This window comes from Cupressus sempervirens, chromosome 7 (assembly GCF_028749045.1).
Source record: "Cupressus sempervirens isolate cs-2001-9-10 chromosome 7, ASM2874904v1, whole genome shotgun sequence".
NCBI lineage: Eukaryota > Viridiplantae > Streptophyta > Pinopsida > Cupressales > Cupressaceae > Cupressus > Cupressus sempervirens.
Genome location: NC_143124.1, coordinates 300,808,686 through 300,835,289, shown reverse-complemented (window position 1 = coordinate 300,835,289; position 26,604 = coordinate 300,808,686). Strand labels below are relative to the sequence as shown.

Below are 26,604 nucleotides of genomic sequence, written 5' to 3'. Positions count from 1 at the left end.
TAGAGATTGAGATGCTTCATAAAATTGTGGAAGTGCCAAATATGTTTGTTTGCAATAATCACACTTGTTTAGGTTGTTTGAAAGTTGGAGAAATCTCATATATCCTCTGAGCCAAGCAAATCCTAACATCAAATCCAAAATGATAGGTAAAAGTTGCTTTATTTCTCTCAGTGATCACATAGACCAAGCTGCAACCCCTTAACATAAAAGATCAAATTATGATGGCATACAATACTGAAGAAACCAAAAATAATTTATCAGGATCTGACTTTAAAGTGCTAAAAGGTCTGTGTTATTTATGAGAAAGAAAATGGTCCCAAGGCCAAGGCCCCCTACACTTGTTGAGAAGAGGTGCCAGATTTTTTGAAAAAACAGAAGAAGATAAAGCCAAAGGAGGAGGCATAAGCCTATAAGTGACTATCAAGATGTCCTCCCCAGAAAGGTATACCTTGTTTCCCTCCATACCTTGCTAGGGGACAACACACTACACACAAGCATGATTGATGGCTATAATAAGAATTAGAAAGTGATCCTCTTAATTGCTTTAAGGATAATTAAAATTTTCATTGACAAGAAGGCATGTGGTCAACTAAACTGCTTTACATGATCTCTCCCAACTTTCAAGTGATAATTGCTAAGAGGAGTATTATCGACTGTGAGGTTAATTGGCATGTTATCAAATAGAATGATAACTATTCATGTGGTTCACTTGAAAGAAAAAGATCAGCTTAGCAGCCTTAAGTGCTCACAACCATTTAGGTTATTAGTTCCCATATAACTGAGAAGCTTCATCAGAAAGGGGTGCAAGGAGGACTCAAAGAAATATTTGCTATGGCTGCTCAATAGTCCCGTAATACCTTATAGAAGACCTGTAGAGAATACATAATAAGCATTAAAAGGTCTTCCAGGATGCTTTAAGGGATTGTTACTTGCAAAGGTGCAAGATCATGCAGCTGATCAAGCACCAAGCGCCCATCCGTTTGAGTTCCCTATCCTCAAGAAGTTAAGAACATTAAAGGGTTCTAAAGATTTTTGGATATATTGGCTACTACTGCATTTTGTTAGAAATCATGCTTGCATGTTCAACCAATAATAACTCTCATAACGAAAAACACTTGGTGTGTTCTGATGCAGATACCCCAGAATGCTGTGCCTCAAGGATACCACCTGTAAATTCTGGCAAGATTTCAGAAAGAAATTCATGATCTGATTGTGATGCCTCACAACAAGAGTTTATTGAAGCCTTGACATCAAAATGTAAACATGTTGCTTTTGAAAGTAGACAACTTAGAAGAAAAATATTGGTTGATTCTACTCGTGAGAGAACAAAGTCCATGTTGCATGAAGTTAAGCTGTTGGTTGAATGTCTTGCATGAACTCAAAGAAATATTTGCTATGGCTGCTCAATAGTCCAGCAATACCTTATAGAAGACCTGTAGAGAATACATAATAAGCATTAAAAGGTCTTCCAGGATGCTTTAAGGGATTGTTACTTGCAAAGGTGCAAGATCATGCAGCTGATCAAGCACCAAACGCCCATCCGTTTGAGTTCCCTATCCTCAAGAAGTTAAGAACATTAAAGGGTTCTAAAGATTTCTGGATATATTGGCTACTACTGCATTTTGTTAGTAATCATGCTTGCATTTTCCACCAATAAGAACTCTCATAACGAAAAACTTTTTGGTGTGTTCTGATGCAGATACCCCAGAATGCTGTGTCTCAAGGATACCACCTGTAAACATGTTCTGGCAAGATTTCAGAAAGAAATTCATGATCTGATTGTGATGCCTCACAACAAGAGTTTATTGAAACCTTGACGTCATAATGTAAACATGTTGCTTTTGAAAGTAGACAACTTAGAAGAAAAATATTGGTTGATTCTACTCGTGAGAGAACGAAGTCCATGTTGCATTAAGTTAAGCTGTTGGTTGAATGTCTTACTGGAAGATATTCATGAGACCCACCATGAAAAATTCGAGTATGTTTAGAACAACAGTTGAAAACAAAAGGGCAAAAAAGTAGGTCATCAAAATGCTTCACCATAACTGAGATTATTTACATTGTACAAGACCAACAAAGATAATGTTATTACAAATTCTCTCTCACAGGAAAAGGAAAACACATTACTCTTGTGATCCATCTCTCATGTAGGATCCATTTGTATCGACAGCCTATAAGGAGTGGCAGAAAGATTCTGCAACTTGGCAAATAATTTATCAGCCATAGATTAAACAAAGTACTTTGACAAATTTTATTAGTAGGGATATTTCTTTTGATACAGAGGTTCCACTTGAACATAATCAACAAATCAAGAAAGTATTTTATAGGTCTGAAAGGGTGCATACTCATTCCTAATTGGTGGTAATATAACATCTACTTAGACTTCAATCCCAAAATAGATAGGAGATTATAAGACGGGTGGTTGAAACCTATTAATTACGCATATTTATTAATTTTGCAATGTATAGTTCCCCTTCATACCCATAAGAAGCAAAGATGTTTGGCTTCTCAATGAGGATTGTAGGTGGCACAAAATTGGTTGAACCAGTCGGAACAGTGGAATGAGCGGAATTTTCATTGGGCACTACCATTATAAACAATTCTCACTCAACCAACAAAACAATGAAATATGTCAGTCTTTACAATATTCTTCAAAATGTTTGAGATGTGGCATATCCTAATTATATATTTACAACATTCCCATGCCTCTTGCCTTAAGAAAGTTAAGTTTCAACAAACAAATCCCCAGCGCAAATGGAATTTCTAGAACTAGATAAATAGTTGCTTTTTACAACATGCCCTAACTGTTAACTGTAAGTAGTTAAAGGACGACAAAGCAAACTGCAAAGATAACAAGAGGCTCCCAGATCATCAAAAAATCATGAAAACGTTACATTATAAAAACTACATCATGTAGCACTGAGATACAGGTATAGATATCATACTATCACAGAAAGAAATATGTCTTGAGCAGGTGTTGTCAGTCAATATATCATACTATCACAGAAAGAAGTATGTCTTGGGCAGGTGCTTTCAGTCAATGGAGTCTCCTACTGTCTCTTTCATTGTTTTGCTTGGCTCAGTGCTCCTCTGATTTGATCTCCAAGGAGCAGCAGACACCTTGACAGTCGGTTTAAAGAAACTAATAAGGGAGTGGTGAGGCGAGGTGACTGGCTCAACTGTGTACATGCAATGGTTTTTTTTTTTTTTTTTTTTAATTTGGGTGCAACCTGCTGAATCGTCTTGTTTAATTCCTTCTTTTTCTTTTCAGCAGTTAAGATGACCTCAATAACTTCAATAAGGTTGACTAATTCATGGTGGCTGTATAAAAGGTTGTCCACACATTCAACAAGTTTCTTACTACCTTCCTAAAGATGGCAAAAGTGTTCAGACAGCAGGTGCAAAAGATTATCTTTATGAGAATTCATAGTTCTCTCCATCCTTGGCTTAGGCAAAAACCTTGAGGAGATGCAAGAGGGTAGAATTTGTATTGTCCCCTTTTACGACAACTAGTGAATTTGAGACCATTACCTTGAACTCTCTATTTTTACTATGATTACAATGTATGATATTACCTATAACTTATGTAATTTATAAGATAGGATAGTTGTTCTCATCAATATGCCTGCCATCTCTGATTGGACAATTAGATATATGCCAAGTAAACTGATCTTATATATTTGCCTTTAGTGCAATAAGATGATCTCTGCTATATCTGAAATGATTGATTGAATACACAAGATGATCTTGATGTTCAATAGCTTTCTCTGATTTGGCAATGGGAGATATAATATTATATTTTTTTTATAATCGCTTATAGCAAATGAATTTTTGGCTCTAGTACAATCTCTAAATCGTATAATTGATTACCACTTATTGGTTCTAGCAGTACTTGCTGTGTCTGATATGTTGATATGCTCGTGCAATTTCTGAATAAGCTGATATAATCCTTAAAAATATGCAATATATGAAATGTTAGTATCGCTTATAGCAATATGGTTACTACTTCAGAAAAGGAGTTATAATCTTGCAACAAGTACTGAAGCTGTTTCTAATGTGTCACTGTTTCTAATATGTCAGAGTAATCCTTGCAACAATGGTGCTGTCTCTAATCTTACTTCGTATGCATGCAACCAGTAATGCCAATAAGACAATTGCTCAATTGAGCAGATCCAAAAATTGATAAAACGAAGAGATATTTAAGGAAGCAATAAGTTTCCACTGATGATATATTGAATGTATTTGAACTCGCTCTTATATCTCCCAAACCGAAAGGATGGCATTCTATGGAATTCCATGAGACACCTCTCTTCTAATCAAACTTCCTCAAAAGTACTAACGATTTGCTTGATCAAGGAAATATGATTACCATAATCATTTCTATTTTAAGGCATAACAATTGTTCTTGCAATTGCTGCCTTTGGTACCATAGTTTGTGCCTTTTCATGACCCAATTATAATTGCTGTCATAAATATAGATTATTCTTATGTTCCCTCTGATCATTGGTTAGATATGCTCGATTATTCCTGACTCTATAATTAACAGATGTTGATCATTAATCATTATACAAGTCACTGTCTTTGCAAATCTCTGCTTAATCATTTCTGTCTTGTCACTTGATTAGCGTCTTCACCTTAGATTGATCTGTTAATCTTCATCATTCATTGATGCTTGTTAGGATGCTTTCATCAATCTACTTGTAATCATATTCCATTTGCAATTACATCGTCCTTGATAAAAATAATCTCTACCCATTATTGGCCTTGCTAACCATTGATACAATCACTGCTGCTCCTCATCAATCAATGCTTCCTAGATTTCATCTATATCTTTGCTTCCCTACATTGTATGTCTTAATTGATTACCAATCTATATCATATAGTGCTTGTCATCTTCAGAGATAATCATTACATTGTCATGGGCTTATTAATACTTGATTATTGGTCTTCTCCAGTTCTAGTTGATAATTAACATGATACAGAATCATGATAGATCAGATGCTGGTAATGTTGTCATCATATATCAACTGCTATCATGTTTATATTTTATGATAGTTTGGCTCTAATCTTCTGTCAATATATCTTCAAGTAGAGCTGCAATGCCATGATGATTGTCTACATAGTGAACAATTGCTTGACATGTATTATCTATCGGATGCATGTGATTGATCTCCATAGAGTTCATGATGTCTCTTGATTGCGACAATCACGTTGTTTCCTTGATGAAGTGCTGATGAGGGTATTGCACCCTTGTATATTCCCCATATACGACAGATGGTCTTTATCCAATGTTCTCCTTACTTGGTGTGATGAACATGTTCCTTACCATCTCTCTCCAGAAACGTGATCGTTGCCTTGATGGTGTGGATGTGAACATCATTCCTCTTGGAATTTGACTTATATCTCGTAATGTTATTCAGAAGATAGTCTTATTCAGAAGACTTCATGGTTTTTCAGATATCTTATTATTGTAGCTATCTATGTTTACTTCTAACCTTGACCACAAAAGTATTTATGTATAACACAGATTTACTATTGAAAAGTGGGTGGAGAGGGAAAACTCAATGTTTAATCCAATTAAATTCTTTGAAAAACTGATTTTGTTAGAGGAGTCAACATCTTTCTCGCCTACTTGCTCCCTTGTGCATTCGGCCTGGATACACTATTCAACCACTATGTTCCAGAGCTTCCCCTGCAACCTCAGCCACACATGCATCCTCTACACGTCCACCTTCCGCATCCCCAACACCTTGGGTACTTGCAGGCTTTGACTCGTTGTTGTATTCCCTCTGTCCAGGAGTCTTTGGTTTGGATCCTCCAATTCTAAGATCCCTTGAGATGGAAAGATACTCAATGCAATGGAGTGCGTCTGTCAATTCAGAATTCCCTTCTTCGTACTCCTTGTCTGACATCATCTGTATGGCGGTTGTCTTGCTTGGCCAACAAGGTACATCTTGTCAAGAGCGGTAACAATTTCAGGGCTTGAGGCTTGAAACTCTTGAGAAACCTTGGTTTCAAAGAGACATATGAGTCCCCCAATTAGTAGGGTGTGTTTTTGATGGAAGGGCTTTGGTTTGTGATGCCCTAGCACATCATTTTCAGAGTTGCCTATTCTTATCAGGTTTTGGAAACTATTATGGAGGTGCGATTTAGAGATAGCAGAATCAGATTTTAGACAATCTTCAGCAAAGTTCTTGCATTTTCCTGCGCATCTTTGAGGCTAGCATCAACAAGGATAAGGGTGACGTCTTAGAGAGACATGATACTGATTTTATGAGGTCTTGGACATATAGAGTTGTAAAGACTTTTTTTGAGGTATTTGAGCATTAACCTGTACATGGCTTACTACATTCATCTTGGAAAATTGTGTAAACAGTATCTGAAATTTCTAGGCAACTTTGGTGTGTTTTCTATATCTTTGTGATATACAAAAATTTCTATAAATTCATAGAAAAATCAGAAAAATATTCTGATTATAGATCTGAGTATGCTGAAGGTTTATCTATTTGCAAAGAAAATTTTCGAATTTTCTATAGCATATTCTTGGAGATTTTGTATTTCCATTATCCCTATTTGGGGATGTTACATAATCTCCAACATTGTTCTTAGAATTCCACTTGAATTTACTTAGTAATTGTCTTTTCAACCAAACTAGCAAGTGTACCTGCTTTACGTCCTCATTTCTTCTACATAACATCCTTGCCCAACTCTTATTGAACATTAGGTGCAAAGTCTCCAATGTAAAGCAACAAAAGACTTTCTTTCTTTTTTCATATACCACAAAAGACTAAAACCGACTATTACATAGAACATCATACATTGAATGAATACATGCTTGATCATTCAAGAATCTTGAATGAACTAAACTGATTTCACCTTTTAGCATTATAATAAAATCTTTCTGTGGTTAAGTAAACCCACACTTTTTAAAATTGTCCTCAATGCTATACTAATCATGCCTTGCTTTATTTTTCACTTGAGACTCTCTCAACCTCTCTTGCCCTTAGAGATGTGTTTGACTTCTCTTCTAAATGGCATTTTGAACTTAGCTGATTTCAAAATCAATACATTACGCTCTATGTGGCTATCCCAGCACATCAAAAGAGTTAAAGAAGTAACCAAAAAAAATTCAAGAGCAGATTTATTATTAAAAGAATGATATAACTTACCGTGTAAGTGCTACATACATGTTAGATTTTCATCCCAAGACTTGCAATGCTTCCTGGTATAACCCCTCAAGAGCTGCACCAATGTCTCTTTCATCACTCCGCTTTTAGCATTATAATATAGTCTTTCTTTGGTAAACTTTACTAACACTTTGTTCCCAATTTAAAATTCTGCTCAATACTATGCTAAACATATCTTGCATTATTTTCCACTTGAGACTTGTTGATGTGACGATGGAGGGTATGTGCACAGATAACGCTCAGATTATCTAAGTTGTTCCAACTTCCAAGAATGAATTTCAATTCAACCCTCCCTCTAGCGCCAATTTCTGTTGATGTGACGATGGAAGGCTGAATTGAAATTCATTCTTGGAACAGCTTAGACAATCTGAGCATTGTTGGTGCACATACCCTCCATCGTCACATCAACAAAAATTGTTGTTCATGGAGCTATCAACAAGTATGAGCTTTCAAGTTATTTTTGGGATGGAAGATGTCTCTAAAAAGCAAAAAGGAAGATGTCTCTAAAAAGCAAAATTCCAAAAAATTAGAAAATAAAAAAGGAAAAGCTTCTCAATGGATAGGCAGGTTGATGTTCTTCCAATTTGCTTTGATTTAAACAAGCGATTACATCCATATGGGTTGACTCAACTTGCAGCATCAGGGCAGTGTAGGATCCATGGTACCACAGATCATGAGATGCATTGTTTGATTTTTCTCCTGCGAGTGGACCTGGCATTACAGAGAAGAATTTATTTTCCACAGGTATATGAGGCAGTGGTAGTTATCAATTCGGAGGCAGAGTTCATAACTTCATTGAGTTCAAAGAAGATATAAATAGTAAACCACTAAAGAAACATTAAGGAAATACTTGTCAGCATTCTTGGTGTACTTTACATTGCCTCTGGCATTCAAAGTCTACTTGTCCATCTTGCCAAGACACCATCGATTTAATCAAGTTTCAAATGGGTTGGTGTGAGGAAATATCAGCTAGGGGGGACAAGGATTTCTTTCAGCTTCCAAGTTGGATATCAAATAAAGAGGGCATTGATCACCCGAGCTGGGAACCAAAAGGTGAAGAAGGAAATAGGTTGCATCAAGGAAGCACACTTGAGTTTAATGACCAAGATAACTAAGTGGAGGATCAAATTTCATGCACTGAATCACAAGGAGAAGAAGTTGACAAGAAAATCAAGGAAGTGATAGATTTCATCCAAGGAAGAAGAGACATATTAGACAAAGAACAACATCATCATGAACTAGCAAGAGATCATCACAAGTGGTGAACTTTCCATGATGCTACAAAGTCGAATCCTTGAAGATTAATTGCAAGAAATTTCAAGTGCCTTAGGAGATGAACGCAATCAAATAGATAAGTTGAACAAGGAACTTCAAGTAAGCACTGGATGGGTCCAGATATGAAGAAAAATTCGATAAGGTAACACAAGATGTCATAAGCACCATATTCTTTGGGAGGCGGGCTGGCGGGGGGGGGGGGGGTTGCGAGGGGGGGATGGTGCTATAAGATCTCATGAAGGAAATCATTGCCAAAGGCACCAAAGGCATATCAAGACAGGCTAGTTGTTGCAAGTTACAAGTGGCATTATTCACTGTCAACTCAAACCTCTGAGATTGCTATTTGAGATACTATTCGATGATCCACTTATGAAAATGTTTAATGATCCTCCTATCAATTGTGAAGAAGCCATGCTTGGTGAGATTCTGTGTGAAGAATTGCATGGTGTTCCTAAAGAAGATTCGAATGAAAATCTCATGGAAGATGAAGGTGAAGATGAAGAACAATTTGGGTTGGTGCTAAAATTTGATATTGCATTTGAACAACTTAAGGACATATTTGAGGGAGAAATTGTCAAGGAATCCTTTATTTTTTAGGATGCACTCGAGGAGGCTCACAAGGATGCATGGTTCATGTTACACAAGGACAAGCCTCCAAAGGCAATATTTCATGGGCTTGATCTCAAAATTGATCTTGCCTTGATCGTGCACAAGTTTAATGTTGATGCTAGTGGTATGATCCATCACCAACTTCAACCTCTTGAAGTTGTGGATGATCAACAAGGATTTGAACAAGAAATGCCTTTCGAAGCACGTCAAGTTGTATCTTTCCTTGATTTTATTCTTGAAATTTTCAAAAGTTATTATTTCGATTACAGTGATTTAGGAAAGACAACTTCCATTTGGATCAAGCATGGACCTCATGACATGCCCTAGTTGTTAATTTTACATGATAAACTTCCTAAGTTTGAAAATGAGGTAGTAAAAAAATTTAGAGTACAAGGATAAGTTTTCCATATGAGAACTATCACCCAGGCCTTGTTGCTCCTCAACATTTTGAGAAGCTATGTTAGCTCAAGCATGTATATAACTCTTTCAAGTGTAGTCCTTTTAGAGTCTTGTACAAAGACTACATTTGTCTTGGGCCACTTGGTTCAATAAAGGGTAGGATAGGTTTCCTTTCCGTTCGTTAGCAGCCAAGAGAATAATTTGCCTTGAGTCAATTGACTTGAGATTTGTTTAAGTGGCTCGGTCTGTTTTCATTTAGTTTCCTTTGGTGGGTCGATTTAGTGGCTTGGTGGTTTAGTTATTGTAATTTAGGCTTCCTTACTTTAGTTGGCTAGGTTGGCAAGGGATCCCATTTGTAACAAGAGTGATGTATTCTTAAAACACTCTGGCTTTCTCCTGATAGTTGTGCTCACAATATTTCCTGAATATCTCTTTGAAAGGATTCCTTGAATTGGAAATTGCTCCTAATAGCTCGTCTTTCGAAAAGGATTTGTACTAAATTTGGTATGAAGTTTGTTGTTGTGTCTGGGATACCCAGGTCTTTTAGTTACAACACTTTGCTTGCACTTAATTGCATTCGAGTTTCTAGGAAGTTCTCAAAGTGAAGTTGGAGTTAGTGAAAATTATACGTCTGCTTCAGTAGTACTGTGGTTGCTTTAAGCCCATTATAAGCTTCATTGTTTATAGGCCAAAATGGAATTTGAAAAGGAAAGAAAAAGGTGATATCAAAAGAAAAAGTAAAAAGAAAGAAAAAAATGAAAATGAGATAGAAAAGAAAAAACATTTCGCTTTGGGTGTGTGAATATCTCTACCAGTGCTAAAAAAATCAATAATGGTAGAGCAATGTTTGTGGTGAAATCACAGCGATAATCAGGCTTAAGGAATCATCCCAAGTTCAAACCTCCATCATGTAAGGCCATGAGATCGAAAGCAACAAAGAATCCAAGGACAAGATTTTCATCCAGGGAGTGACCTTGATGATGTCTATCCAATACAAAGAAGTGGATTAAGGAAAATTTAATATGCCAAGAAAGAAGTTAATGTGTTCATGGGATTGCTCTAAGGATCAAATCCAAAGATGAAGGCAGCAAAGAAGAATTCCAAATGATGAAGGTGAAAATACCGAAGGTCCAAGCATTGTATAGTCCAGTCATCCAAGAGCAAGAAATCCAAGAATGATAAAAAATTTCCAAGGATAAGGTGGTGGAATTAAGATAAAGATTGCACGTATAAGTTAGAGGTCATGGGGTTATCGCATGGAGGCCTTCCCATTATTGACATTGAGGAATTTACTGAAATTTTACTTCAGTTCGTTGATTTTGCTAAAAGGGAAAAGGTGAGAGGAGTATGCATCTTGGATGATGAGTTGTATGGTGACTAGGCAATTTCATTCTTATTGGTCCTCAAGCCTTTGAATTTTCTCATTGGCTTATTTTGTGGTGCTTCATTTCTATTGGCTACTATTGGTTGCCCTAATTAGGGTTTGTAATGGATTAATTTGCGTCATTGATTTCAAATCAATCTTGGCCATTCATTGTAATTGGGGTTCCTATATAAACCCTAACCCTCTCAGTTGTAAAGTAGGACTAGTTGGAGAATGTTGCTAATATAATACCAAATTGGCTCCACTTTTCATTGTTGTGTCTTGCATGGTGAATTGTTGTGATCAAGTTTGCATTATTGTATGGTGATCCATATTTCCTCAATTTAGGATTTCATTCCATGTTGTTTAGAAGTAGTTTAGTTGAATGAAAGAATTGTGGATGTTTACTTGCTTGACTCGAATATAAACTAGGCCACCAGCCTCTTATTGATGGTAGGAGTGCCTTGTGTAGTGAGCTAGTGAGAGTACTTAACTTCAATTGATATCCAATCTTTAGTTTGCATCCATTGATGGGATTGAAGAGGGTAGATATTGATTTGAAAACCATTTGAGTATATCCTTAGAAGCTTGCACAAGGTGGGTGGAGTTGTTGATTAAGCTACATCTAATAGAGTCCTAGTCCATCCATGATTCCTTGCATTCATAGTATAAGTAGAAGTAGAAATCGAGGTCCAAAGTTTAAGTTAGAGTTGAAGTGGAAAAGTTGGAAATATTTTCATTGCGGACTGTAAAGCCAAATCTAGAAGTACAAGAGTTGATATCCTTTGAATGAATAGCGTAAGTCCCCTAAGTCATTACCAGCAAATACATTGTTTCACTAATCGAGTGCTCACGATTGAAGGAACCTTGAAGTCACCTTGTGATCTTACTTTGCAAGCTTAGCAGTGTTAATGAATGAAGATCAATGGTAGAGTTCATCTTTCAATTTAATTTCCATATAACAATAGATATGACTGTTTATGAATGCTTCAATTATGTTATCAATCAACTACAAAGATATAGACATAATGCTTTGTGTGAATTTTGATATCTTACTTGTGTTTGAATCTTCCAATGAATAATACTAATCCTTTATTGATTGCAGATGAATCTATATGCAAATCACAGGTATTAACATGTGATAGTTGATGTGTTTCCAAGTGATCATAGCACTCGATATTTATAAGGGATGAAAGGGTTATGTCGCATGTAGAGACATGACTTTAGGTGCCCTTTGGGCCCGTAGGGTCATGTCTCTACGTGAGACGACCCTTAACAACATTTGTTATAATCCATTAACACAAATCACATTCGGTGATTATATATCTCATGAGCCTGATCATAATCGATTTCTAATAATTCATGAGCACCCAACCATAGTTGGTGAATGGGGTAATAATAATATAATTATATAATCCACGATAGTGGGAGAATAGTATGTGACAAAACAGTCACATCCACGATTCATGCAAACTGTGATGCTTATCACAGGATGATCGTTGCATCATAACAAAGATTGAATCTGTATTCAAACAAATTGAATCATTTTGAATAGTCAAATATAATACTCTCTCTCTAGATATATGTATAGCCCTATATATGTGAGTGTGTGTAAGTATATTGTTTCTTCTAAACAATAATCAGTTATTAGTTATCCGACAAATGCTACAAGTTCAACACTCCCTCACTAAGTTTAGCGAGGGAGGATATGACTATCTCACAAAATGATGATCTAGGTTTTATCAATCTTATGTTGGCATCATTAAGATGTTCATCAACACTATTATCTTAGAATTTGATCTCCGGCACATTCCGGGACAATAACTAGGTATAGTCTATCAGATGCCCATCTTGATCTTAAGGTAATATAGAATCGTGATATCCGGCTCATTCCAGGACTAAGGTAGTCTATCGTGAATCTTTTATTGTCATGATTTCTAGCACATTTCATGACAACAAGTTCACGTAGTCTTATCATGACGATGGATCAAGAACTCAAATTATCAACACAAGTAATGCCATGACTTCCGGCTCATTCCACGACAACAATAGAAGTCAATCATGATGCTTTTGTTATCATACTATCCAACACATTCTGAGACAACAATTTAATGAAGTCTATGATAACAGGTGATTCTATTGTTAAGGTTGTCACCTCACAATAGAGACCTAACATCTCATCATTGAAAGATCATCACCTTTCGTAGATAAAACACATGTGCACTATAGTAACTCATAAAAAATTAAAAAATTAAAAAAATTAAAATATATATATATAAAAAACAAAATTGAGATCTCAGGAGTTACAATTACAATTATAACTTTGTTATACCAAATTTTCCTTTGGAATAATCCACTTTTAACTTTGCCAGAGGTTTGGTAAATATATCGGCAATGTGCTCTTCAATGCTGATCTTAGTTGCTGATTTGTGAAACAAATCCGATTCGGGTTCACGAATCGAATCTGTGGATTCGGGAAATTTTTATTTTTTCCAATAATGATCTGTGGAGGATTCATGTACATATATATATATATATATATATATATATATATATATATATATATACACACTAAAAACTAAGAGAAATCATTTCATTGTATGAATCTGTGATTCTAGTATGCATCTATGAATCTAGTATACTTGATAATTGATCTATTTTCATGATTATAAAGAAAATCAGATCATTCACATTCATGATTTTATGTTTTTGTGCCTTGTATTGCCACGGATTCATGCTTGATCCTTAGGATTCGTGCTTGGATCCTTGAGGATCCGGGCAGGATCCTTGATTCTGCCTATGGATCTGTCAAGATCCTTGGGGCACGGATCCACAGGCAGGATCACGGACCTTGCCCAGATCCTCACGGATCCACGTCCGGATCCGGATCTAGATTGGACCCGAATCCGGATCCGGGGTCCGATACGCGAATCCGATAACTAAGATGCTGATATATTCCAACTTGATGACACCCTTATCTACCATATCTCTGATGTAGTCGAAGGGTATCTCTATATGCTTGTATCTATTATGGAAGACTGGATTCATTAAGAGTTTGATACAACTTTGATTATCACAATGTATAACTGTAGGCTTTAGAGGATTCCCAAATAGTCCAACCAGTAACTTCCTTAACCATACTGCTTCTCGAGCACCCATTGATATGACTATGTACTCAGCTTTGGTGGAACTTAGAGCGACATGAGATTGCTTCTTACTAAACCAGGATATCATTGCAAATCCAAGACTAAAATAACATACTGTAGTGCTCTTCTGATCAGTAGAACATCCAACCTAATCTGAATCTGAAAAACCATGACGCTATAACTCAACTTTGTCATATTCTAGACCAAGTCCAATAGTGCTTCGCAAGTACCTCAAAATGTGCTTTGCTGCCATGAGATGAATCTTCTGAGGTTCACACTTAAACTGACTTAAAGTATTTGTAGCATAACAAATGTCAGGACATGTGTTCACTAAGTACATCAAGGATCCAATTATCTGTCTATAATATGTAGGATCAATGGCCTCACACTCATGTGCTCTAGTTTTGAGTTTATGAAGATTTGTCTCCATAGGTGTGGATAACAGTTTGCAATCCATCATGCCAAATATGTTCAATATGTCAATAGTATACTTCCCTTGAATTAGAAAATTATATTCTTCCTTTTGTCTTACTTCTAATCCTAAGAAGTAGTGTAGGAGACCTAAATCTTTTCAAATTCAGATATGAGGTCTTGCTTACATCTAACAATAAGGTGGTCTTTGCCTGAATCAGAAGATCATTAACATAAGAACTAGAATCAGCATGTCTCTCTCTGATTTCTTGAAGTATATGTTGAGATCTGCTTCATTTCTTGAATACCCTAATTTGACAAGGTAGCTGTCAATTCTCTCAAACATGTCCTTGGGGCTTGTTTAAGATCATAGAGAGCTTTCTTCAATCTACACAGATGTGATTTCTTGTCATGGATAATAAACACTTCTGATTGTTCCACGTATACTTCTTCATTAATGACTATGTTCAAGAATGTCGTTTTTACATCCATTTGATGTACCTTCCAACCTTTGGATGCAACTATTGCAATTATAGATCTAACAGATGTGGAATGGGTAGTAGGAGCAAACGTTTCTTCATAATCAATTCCTTCCTTCTGTGAAAATCCTCTAGCCACATACTTGGCTTTGTGTTTTTCAATACTGCCATCAGGTGCCTATTTGATTTTAAATTACCATCTTGAGGAGACAATTGATTTGTCTTTGGGTCTTGGCACAATATCCCAAACATTATTTTTCAATATAGATTGATATTCCTCAATCATGACATCTTTCCAAGCTTGGATTTTTAGGGCTTCTTCAACATCAGAAGGTTCTGAATTAGTAGTCTCATTTATGTGAGTCTCATAACATGAATGGTTTCTTGTCCTCTTGGTTTCTCTAAGGATTCAACCAAGGGCCACATTGTTTTCTTCAATCATTTTCCTTGCCCATAAGGACCTTTTCTTATTCAATGAGTTTTAATTATCCTTATCATTAGGTGTAGTGGGTTCATTATTTTCTGTACCACTCTCCCTCTCAATCATAGAACTTTCATTATTCTTAGGAATGGAATCATCATTAGGTTATTCTATATCTTTAGAAGTCTTGTATGCAATATCTTTGTCAAACTTGACATCTCTGTTGATTTCAATTGTCCTTGACCCTAGCACATATACCCTGTAGGCTTTGGAAGAATCACTGTAGTCAACAAATATGCCTTCCTTTCCTGAGGGTTCTAGTTTAGGTCTTTTCTCCTTAGGAATATAGAATATACAGGACAATCGAAGATATGTAAATGACTTAGATCAAGTTTGATCCCTGAGAAGACTTCTTCAAGTGTTATGTTTTCTAGAATTGCATGACAATGTTTATTTTGAATATATACTGCAGTATTAGATGCTTCGGCCCAAAATGATGTATGTATATTTTGATCATGCATCATTGCCTTAGCTGCTTCAATGATAGTTATATTCTTTATCTTTCTTACTCCATTTTGTTGAGGATTATATGGTACAATATACTCCCTCTTAATCCTAACAAATATACAAAATTCTATAAAGTTCTGGGAAATGTATTCTCCTCCATTATCAAATCTTAGAATTTTGATCTTCTTCCCAACTTGATTTTCAACTAAGACTTTGAATCCTTTGAATTTGGATAGAATCTCATTTGACTCTTTTAGTTTAAGTAAATATATCCATGTTTTTCTAGAATAATCATCCACAAAGACGATGTAGTATGAGTATCCTCCTAATGAAGGTACTGACATATGTCCACATAGGTCAGTATGAATGAGTTCAAGAATCCTATTTGATTTATGTTCACTATGAGGGAAGGAAGTTTTAGAGTTCTTTCCTAATGCGCACCCTTTACATATCCCTTCATGTTTAGGTTTAAGGTTAGATAAGCCTTTTAAATTTTCTCTATAGAAGGTAGAGCTTGGAAATTTAGGTGTCCTAGTTTTCTATGCCAAATCTCGTTGTTTTCCCAATTTCATGGTTTAGGGCTAAAATTGAGAAATTACGAAATTTGTATAGACACCCTTCTCTAATCCAATAGAAATTGCATTTTTAATCTTTGTATTTTTAGGACAGCATAGGATTTTATTTTTCTTGAAAAGCAACCTGATACCCTTGATCTGCTAGACCAGATATGGAGATAAGATTTCTCTTGATTCCAAGAACAAATAGGACATGTTTTAAGTGTAGGTTAAATCTGGCACTTGTTGTATTGAACAGGTTCCAATTCCTTTCCCAGGGTAGGTGGAGTTGTCTCCAATTGTTACTTCCTCGGTTGAATATCCTTCAAGATTTTCAAATTGATCTTTAAATCCGATTATGTGCCCAGAGGCTCCATTGTCAATTATCCAGGTGTTTTTACTGGTGTTTAACTCACTTGAACGGGCAAGAAGGAATAGTGAGTTTTCTGATTCCTTGACTTCAGCCATGTTGACGTGATTTTTCTTCCTTTCTAGACAATACACGTTAGTATGTCCAAATTTGCCACATCTATAACATTGAACTTCTGATAGATCTCTTTTCTTCTTATTTTTCTTCCCTCTCTTCATTTTGGATTTACCCTTCTTATTATTTGATTTTACATATAATGTTTAGATCTCTTGCTCCTTATTAGAGATGATACCTCTTGAGATTAGTCGAGGCTCTTCTTGAGTGCAGTCATTTTTGAGTTGATCAAATTTAGGTATAGTGGGACAACTAATTGCACTAGATAAAGGATTACCATGTAATCCTCTAAGGGCTATTAGCGATAATTCCACATCGTCTTAGTGATAATTCCACATCGTCTACATTATTTTCAATAGTAGAGAGGTGGTCCCTTAACTCAGAAATGTTTGAAAACAGGATGAAATTGTATCTCCTTTATCCATTTTGATCATTATTTTCAATAGTAGAGAGGTGGTCCCTTTAACTCAGAAATGTTTGAGAAACAGGATGAAATTGTATCTCCTTTATCCATTTTGATGTTTATGTGTTGCTGTTTAAGGTAAGCAATCTACTTGCAATGTTTATCTCATATGTCACTTGAATAGTTTTGAACATTTTATAAGCAGTTGTTAGTTTTGCTATTGATGGAAGAATATGCTCTTTAACTCCATCAATGATTACTTTCTTAGCCTTATTATTACACCTTTTCCATGCTGTCTTTTCTGATTCATCTTCTGGCATTTTCTTGTTTTCTTCTATAAATCACTCCAATTCAAGTTCTTGATGTATTGCTATAATTTGAATTTTCCATGAAACAAAGTTAGAGGCGCCTTCCAATCTATCCTCAACTCTAATATTGTTCACCATGATTGATTTGTTTGAATAAAAAAAATATTTCAGTGATCTTGAAGCAAATATCACAGTCGGTTTAATGCTTGTTCTACCAACCTGGTTTTGATACCATGTTAAGGAATGTCAATCAATGGTAGAGTTTATCTTTCAATTTAATTTCCAGATAACAATAGATCTGACTGTTTATGAATGCTTCAATTCTGTTATCAATCAACTGCAGAGATATAGATATAATGCTTTATGTGAATTCTGATATCTTACTTGTGTTTGAATCTTCCAATGAACAATACTAATCCTTTATTGATTGCTGATGAATCTATATGCAGATCGCAGGTATTAACATGTGATAGTTGATGTGTTTCCAAGCGATCATAGCAATCAATATATATAAGGGATGGAACAGTTATGTCTCATGTAGAGACATGACTATACGTGCCCTTTGGGCCCATAGGGTCATGTCTCTACATGAGACGACCCCTTACAACATTTGTTATAATCCATTAACACAAATCACATTCGGTGATTATATATCTCATGAGCCCGATCATAATTGGTTTCTAATAATTCATGAGCACCTGACCATAGTCGGTGAATGGAGTAATAATAATATAACCCACGGTAGTGGGAGAATAATATGTGACGGAACAATCACATCCACAATTCATGCAAACTGTGATGCTTATCACAGTATCATCACTGCATCATAACTAAGATTCAATCAGTATTCAAACATATCAAATCATTTTGAATAGTTAAATATAATACTCTCTCTTTCTCTCTCTCCCTCCCTCTCTGTGTATGTGTGTGTGTGTGTCTCTCCCTCTCTCTCTCTCTCTCTGTGTGCGTGTCTGAGTGTGTGTGTGTGTGTGTTTGAGAGTATATATTGTTTCTTCTGAACAATAATCAGATATTAGATATCCAACAGATGCTACAAGTTCAACAAGCAGAAGTGACTTTATATCAAGAGAGAGTTCAATGTTTGATGTTTCACTTCGAAAAACTGAGTTATTGATTCTGCATGTTGTAGTGGACTAAAACCCACATCAACAAGACTCTCCACTTACACTTAGAGATGTATTCAACTTCTCTTCTTAATGACATTTTCAACTTGCAGATTTCAAAATTGAATCACACTCTCTATATGGAGGTCCGAGCACATCAAAAGAATTATAAAGAAGTAACCAAAGTATTTTTCAAGAGCAGATTTAATATTGCAAGAATGATATAACTTATCGTGTAAGTGCTAGATATATGCTAAATTTTCATCCTACGCTTTACAATGCTTCCTAGTATAACCCCTCAAGAGCTGCACCAATGTCTCTTTCATCGCTCCTATTTTCCATTTTTTTGTGAATTAAAACCAGTTTAACTCTTCAACATTGCATCCAACTTGTCCAAGAATCTGGTTCCAAATCTAAATTGACTAAACTGGGAAGATCAAAATGAATAAAAGCAATAGTGAAAAATAAATTAACTGCATCATTACCCCTGTAGACACCTACATTTTGACATCTTAGCTGTCATTATATAATGGTTCCATATTATCAACTAAATCTTCCATTACATCCAACTAATTCTACCATCATTCCATTGTCAATTGACTAATTCTATTACCAAGTAGTTCTCATTGTCTCACAACTCTATTGAACTATCAACTTCATCTTATCAATTTGCTTTGTTGATAAATTGATTACATTATATTAACTAAGAAAGTGCATTCCCTCTGTATCACCCCACATCTGATTAATTGATTAATCATTATTTTATTTTTTATTTTTTGTTGGGCAATGGGCTGAAGCTGAGATTAATTGTTATTATTATTATTTGTTAAGCTTGAGTAGACTCAAACCCAAGACCTCCTAGATGAGAGGCTCACAGCTTACTGTTGTGTTGTAGACTGCCACCTAAATTGATTAATCATTGTTTATCCATTAATTGGTTTCTAATTGATCCATGCATGTGTATCCAGTTAAAATAAATAAATAATTCTGATTATCGTCATCCACATTTCATTCATCAATCAAAGTTAGTTAACTGGTGAGTCAATTTCACATTTCACTCATCTGTCTCTTTCATCCTTGGACGCCCTCTCAAGGGGGTGTCCCTCTAAACATCGTTCTACTGAGGGCATCCTCCTGAGTCTATTCTTTCCCTTCTATTATCTTTGACTAGCCACAACTTCTTTTAGATGCAAAACCGTTTTCCATGAGGGGTAAAGGTAGACACCTAGATTTTTCTATCTTAACTTTGGCATAATTATCCCAGTCTTATCTTGTCAACTAATTTTGTCATTCAAACCAATTAATAGTATCATCATTCTAATGCTATTGAATAATTGTGTTATTAAGTTATTCTCATCTTCTTTTCATGCCACCAATTTATCGACTTCATGTTAATTCACCTTGTCATTTAATTGAGTATATTATATAGCTACTTAAACTCACTCCCTCTTATAAAGTAATGTTGATAGATTGATCAATCAATCATCTCCTAAATTAAGCCTTGTTTTTGGTTTTGCATTTATTTCAAAGACAACTTTCAGTTCCATGATCTAATCAAACACATCGATCAATCTTTGTTGTCCCCTTTTTTGTGTTGATTTTTGTCTTTCTTGCAAGACAAGCGTCACCTTCTTAGCTGATTCGTAATTAGGTCTAAGTTCTTCCTGTGCTTTCCAATTAATGCCTCCAATTTAAAGCTTCAACCTTGATCAAAATAAAATTAGTTAATCAACTTAAACTCTCAATCAAATTAATTGGCTGAACAATCAAGTCAACCAATTGATCAATCAGGCTAGTTAATTGGTTACATTAGTTGACTAATCAATCCAGTTAACTAATTAACTCTAAATCAAGTTTTTAGTCCTTAATATCAATGAAATCAATATTGGTTGTGTATATTTTTACTGAGTAACTATAACTTTATCAACCCTTCATCTTCCAAGTGAGATAGAAAGAGAAAAATGCAACAAAATTGAATAAAATCTTTGTCCATTTTTGGAAACGTAGAATTTCTGAATCAAGTCATCATTACATTGCTAGAAAGCTCACAGATATTGTTGAATTGCTATAATCCACCATCCAAGTGGTGAAAGCCATTCACATTCCATTCCATCCCATGATTTAGCCTTTTTATATGCCTTCATAGTCATACCCACTTTCATATTTCACTTCCATACCAGCTGCTACTTTCTTGCTTCACAACTGACTTTTGTGCTCATGTGTAGGAGGATGAGAAACTTAACAATCTATGATTACAGTAGTATGTATGATGCAGAAATTTGTATTGATGAAATTGATACAAAAAGCCAATGGGATGGAATTGGTCCATCATTAGAGATGTCTCAATATGACTCTTATGCTTTTAATGAAGACATCTATTTAAACATGGAATCCATCAGCAAATATGACAATGGTGTGTGTTGGCTAACTATTGTACTAGAATTAGATAACGATATTGCTGGATATTGCCGATTATGAGGATTTTCTTTTTGAAGGTCACACTCCCGTGGATGATAATTCTATGCCTAAATTGAAATCCTTTTTATGGGTTCAACATGCATGTGAAGATGATCTTGTGTAGCTGCATAGAAAAACATGTGCGAAGTTAAAGATAAAGCTGTAAATCAATTCAATGATGAGTCAGAGCTTCAAAATTTTCAGTTTGGTTTTACTAGCAGGTGATCTCTTTTGGGCAAAACAGCAATCTGACCAAGCACCTTTTTCTAGGCCTTGTGAATTTGAGGTATTTTCTTTTTTGCCTCAATTCATTCAAAGTGGTCGACAAGCTCTTCAATAAAAAAAAAAAAGTGGTCGACAAGCATTAAAACAATGCACCCATAGGTGACGAAAGTTTACTTTCTTCCATGTGCTTTATTTCTTTTGCTTCTGACATGTTGTTGAGTATATTACACACATCCTTCTGTGGACATGAACAGTGCACTATGGAACATGTCCAGCTCTCATTATTTGCGGTTGCAACCTCCACTTCTTGGCCCATGTTCACACGTTGATGCATGCAGATAAAGGCATCACTTGTTGTAGCTGGGTGGTGAACATGGTTAATATTTGAGGGTAATTAACTTCTTTATCAGGCTTGTCTTTGACAAAGGCAAGTGGTTGCAGCAGCTTGTCTACAATGGTACTTCCAAATCATAACTCCATATCATTGGTTAAAGGTTGTTTTGCCTTGTGAATTGCATGTTTGTTTCGTGTTGTATTGTCCTATATGTATTCTCATATTTGTGCGGACATGAGCTTTATTTTGTCACAATGAAGTGTTGTTGTCACGTTCTTTTTTGTGGTCTCTCCTAAGAAATTCACTAGATTCTTGCCTTGCCTACAAGAGGCATGCATCTCCAAATAGAGCCATTGTTGAAAGAGGAGAGACCCATCAAAATTTTATAAAAACCAACTAAGCCCTTGGTAATTTTGTCCAATTATGCCTTGTTATGGTCCTATTTGGCTCCTCACGTATCATTAAGGTCAAATGTTCAATGTGAAGTCTCTAGTGTTTGTGTGTTCTTTTGGTCTCTCTCTTCCTAAGGCAATGGACTTACAAGCAAACATGGAACCTAAGGACCAAGTTTTGTGGTTCCAAGTTCCCCCACGACCCTAGCTCTCACGCCTCAAAACCTTCCTTTCTCTTATTGCCACAAATGGACTTAAGACCAAGGGGCTGTCCCAAGGTTCAAGTTCCTAAAAGGCTCCAATCCCCACAATGTATTTGTTTACTGCAATACTTGGTAAATTACAAACATGAAATACTAATACAAATGGCAGTGGATACCAGATATAGGAGTAAAATATGTCTTTATTCGAACATTAACTCATTACAAAGAACACCATAGATGGACGGCCATGGAATACAATTCATCTGAGTATAAACTACTCCCTTCCGTGGCGGTACACAACTTTTTTAAAGGACCTGACGGTTACCAAGAGAGACACAACTGTCAACCAACCGATAATTACAACCACCCAAGAGTGACAGCCAACAAACAATTATTGCATTAATGAATAACCAATATTATCAAACATAACAATAGGCATTGTATGCGGACTACAATATTGTTACACAGTTTTGGAGCTCCTTGAACCCCAAAACATTCATTCTTCTATAATGTTTGACCAAGTGTAGACCCCCAAGAGGAACGAGGACCGAGGGATAATGTCTTGAGGTCCCCAGTCTCCCCAATGCTCCAATCCCTGCATTCTTCATTCCCCCAAGTTCCCCATCTCCCTTTATCGCTATCCCTATGGAGTCCAAACCTCCAAGGGAGCTCCAAACACTAACACCTTATCCCCAATAGGTCCTCCACAATCCCCAACCTTTGCATCCCTTCCAACTTTCCTCCTATCTTTTATATCACACCTCAAAACCTCAATTGAACCCCAAACCTCGGCACTAAATTCCTTGTGCCAAGTCTATTTCGCATCAAATCTCCACAGTTCCTCATCCCTATCCTATTCTTGCTAACAATTTTAACTTCCTATTAGCCCCAAACCCCACTCGGAACCCTGATTCTATAACCATTTGAAAATCGACAGTCTAGAAAACAAATGATTCAATCACACATTAAACAAACAAAATCCTTTACCTATAGTTTAGAATTAGCTCTAGTATATCTGTAGTTCGTGATGTTGCAGTACAAACAAGGAACTATCTAGCATGCCTACTTGCCCTCATCTTTGTTTCCTACAATGATTTTCTCGTCACTTATATAAGAGGTTTTATGTAGTTGGTTAGTTTGCGATGCAGTGACAATCTTTGGAGACAAACATGCATTGGATACAAGTACAACGTTTGTCTAGTCTTTCAACACCTTCAATCCTATGTGGGATACCTCATCTCATCGGCCTTGAGTGCAAGAGAGCTTGTCACTCTTGTCAATTGGCTTCTATCCCTCTTCAATCTGTTGATGAACCTCGTTCTACCTTCTTGATGACACCCTCTAGCCTTGAAAGTGGAAGTGTGTACTAGGATACTGGAGCTATGGTTTTGGGACCCAGCAAGAGGCATCGAGGCTAGGGATAACTTAAAGAATGTTTGTACTATGTAGAAAAAAGGAAAATCAGATAACAAGATCAAGTGTGGAATCCTGGACAGCCCCTTCCACCAAGCTTTTTATAAGCAAGAATACAGAAAGCAGAGAACAGAGATTCTATATAAAATCATAACAACAAATAAATAACAGATGAATAAATATTAGATAAGGCAGAAATTAGTAAGTATAAAGCAGTCATTGATAATGATAACAATTATTTTTTCTCAAAGGGAAGCGATCAGGAGATATGACCATTTAAAGGGATACATACCTCTTTTCTCTTTTCAAAGAGACCTGTCTCCTCAAACTAGATATTGAAATATAAAGAGAAAAGACTTCAATTGAAGAAGAGCATCAAACCATCAAAAATCGTTTCAAAGGAACACTGAACCTCATAAGGAGAAAACAATATCCAATTACCCTATAAATAGATCGACCGATCAAGGGAAGAACAATACAGTCAGCAGAATAAGAGAATAGAACAATCTTCAGAAATCAAGCATATAGATCAGATCAGGGATCGCTATAGACTGTAGACACTAGCAATCTTATCCATTTGTAGTATGCATGAGATGAATACTTAGTGTATGCATTATAAGGATATCGACTAACATGCAAGTCCTTATGTGCTTGGCATAAAATGTATATTTTTTTTAACCCAGCAAGTAATCATGTAGAGAAGGGAAGGGAATACAAGGAAGGAGAAACTGATAAGAGGTCTCTTCTAAGTACACCACCTCATGGTGGATGGCTGGTGGCCTGCCACATAAGGCCAGGGGTCCAAGGTGTGTCCTGCCCTTGGACTTAGATGAGAAGGATGCCTTGGGCACCCTATTGTAGTTACCCCTCCAACCTCTACAGTGGTTGATTGTTGGAATGGATTCAAAGGAGTCTCAATCATAGGAGGGGGAATAAGGTGGCATGAATAGGAAGGGCAGATACAAGCTTCATCACTAGGTGCACCACCTCATGAAGGATGGATGGTGGAAGACCCACATGAGACCAAGAGAGATGGTATATCTGCTCTTCTGCCTAGCAAGAGGACCGCTTTGGACACTCTATCATGTCACCCCGTCCAAGCTGCATTATGGTTAAACCGAAATAATGATTTATATATATTATATGATTAATGAAAATGCTTGTGAATACATGTTCTTCAACCCTAGTAGTAATAATTAATTTTATGATTTGTATTTTCAATAATTGTCTAACACGATTGCAAGATCTCAACCAGGATCTATCTTGCTTTTACATTATTTGAGTAAAGTATATCTCTAACTATAATATGTTCCTTAATTGTAATGTCACCATCTTTTTAGCAACTAAGTGGAGTTCTTAGCCTTCACGTTCTCCAAAGGCTAAGTGGAGAAACAAGGGGAAATTGATTAAATTAATTTATTATAAAGTCATTAAATAAATTAAAATTAAAAGGTGACTTTATATTTAATTAATTTAATTAATTATTGTATTACAAAGGAGAAGCTTCTAGAAAGTGCATTAATTATTGGAATGGGGGAAGCCTCTAGTAATTTAATTTTCTAGAAAGCACAATTAATTATTGTATTGCAAGAGAGGAGTTTCTAGAGAATGCATTAATTATTGGAAGGGGGAAGCTTCTAGTAAATGCAATTAATTAATTTTTGGTTTCCTTCTAGAAGGGAGTAGGAAAAGTATAAATAGAGGTGGGAGAGTCATTGTTGAGCATCGGATGATTGTGAATTGCATTTGATAAAGCTTGGATGTGTGAGTCACATATCTTTCTTGGCATTAGAGGACGTTCATCCTCTCTTGTAACATTCTAGACGTCATTCCCTTGGGGTTTGGCCTTTGGAATACATTGTTTTGTACTTGATTTTATCATTTTGAGAACTAATATAATTTCAGCATCGATTCAATCTTCAGTTTGCATAAAAAATCTATTTCAACAGTGGGTTCAGTTTTTGGGCATTTTTAGGGTGCCCATTACAATGGTATCAGAGCTATAAGTCCTGCCATCCTGTGGAGGTCTTATAGAGAATTTGGGATAGCCGAATAGAGGAAAAAGTGTTTGACAAAATGTATATCAGTCCATATCAGGATGTGATGTTCAAATGATTACTGAGTACATTAGAGGAGGGGCAGCGTATGCAACAGGAGCAGAATAGGCGAATGGATATGATGTTGCAGCTTATGGCTAGACAAATGGGCATCAATATTGAAGATTTGTATGTGAGATCTCATGGTATTGCTCCAATGCAGGAGGCAGTTGATTCCTCAGGTGGGATCGAGACACGTATAGAGCCACCCCAGCTATGATGTTGGTGATAGTCAGGAATCCACATATGAGGCTTTGTTAGGGGATGGCAATGCAGCAATAGGTGGATTAGGAGAATGCAAGGAAACTATCATATTAGCAGCAACTTCTATGTCAGTTGAACCATCCAACGAGGAGTTTAGCAGTATGCATGCGGTTGTAGATGTGTGCTCTGATGATAGTACACTTGTTATTGCTAGTGAGGTGAGTGATATAGTGACAAAGTCATATTATACTATCGATCAACAAAGTGTTGATGTTCATTTCTGGGATAGTACTATGTTCAACATGGATGCAACGTTGTCTTATGACAATTTGATGTTTGAGGTTGATGTTGATCACTCACCTGAGTGGAGTTGGACTCAGTTTTCACCCTCTACAAAGATTCAGTTTTGTGTTGCAGCAGTTAGGAAGAAGAGATTTCATAGATCTTCTATGGAACCGCCTTCTGGTGACATTTTGACTTCTACATCATCACAACAAGTTTTGGGTGCTAGGCTACAAGACATGTGGTTGGTCTTGATGATGTTGGTTTGCAGTTGGTTTAGTGTTCACGGAGATGTCACATACTACTTCAATTGGGATCCGGGTGGAGG

General features: G+C 36.1%; 1 protein-coding gene across 1 annotated transcript in view; it reads right to left on the bottom strand.

The window, feature by feature from the left end:
• The window catches only part of LOC149546608 (2-methyl-6-phytyl-1,4-hydroquinone methyltransferase, chloroplastic-like), a 34,610-nt gene that overhangs the window by 567 nt on the left and 7,439 nt on the right, over window positions 1-26,604 (bottom strand). The window lies entirely within an intron of this gene.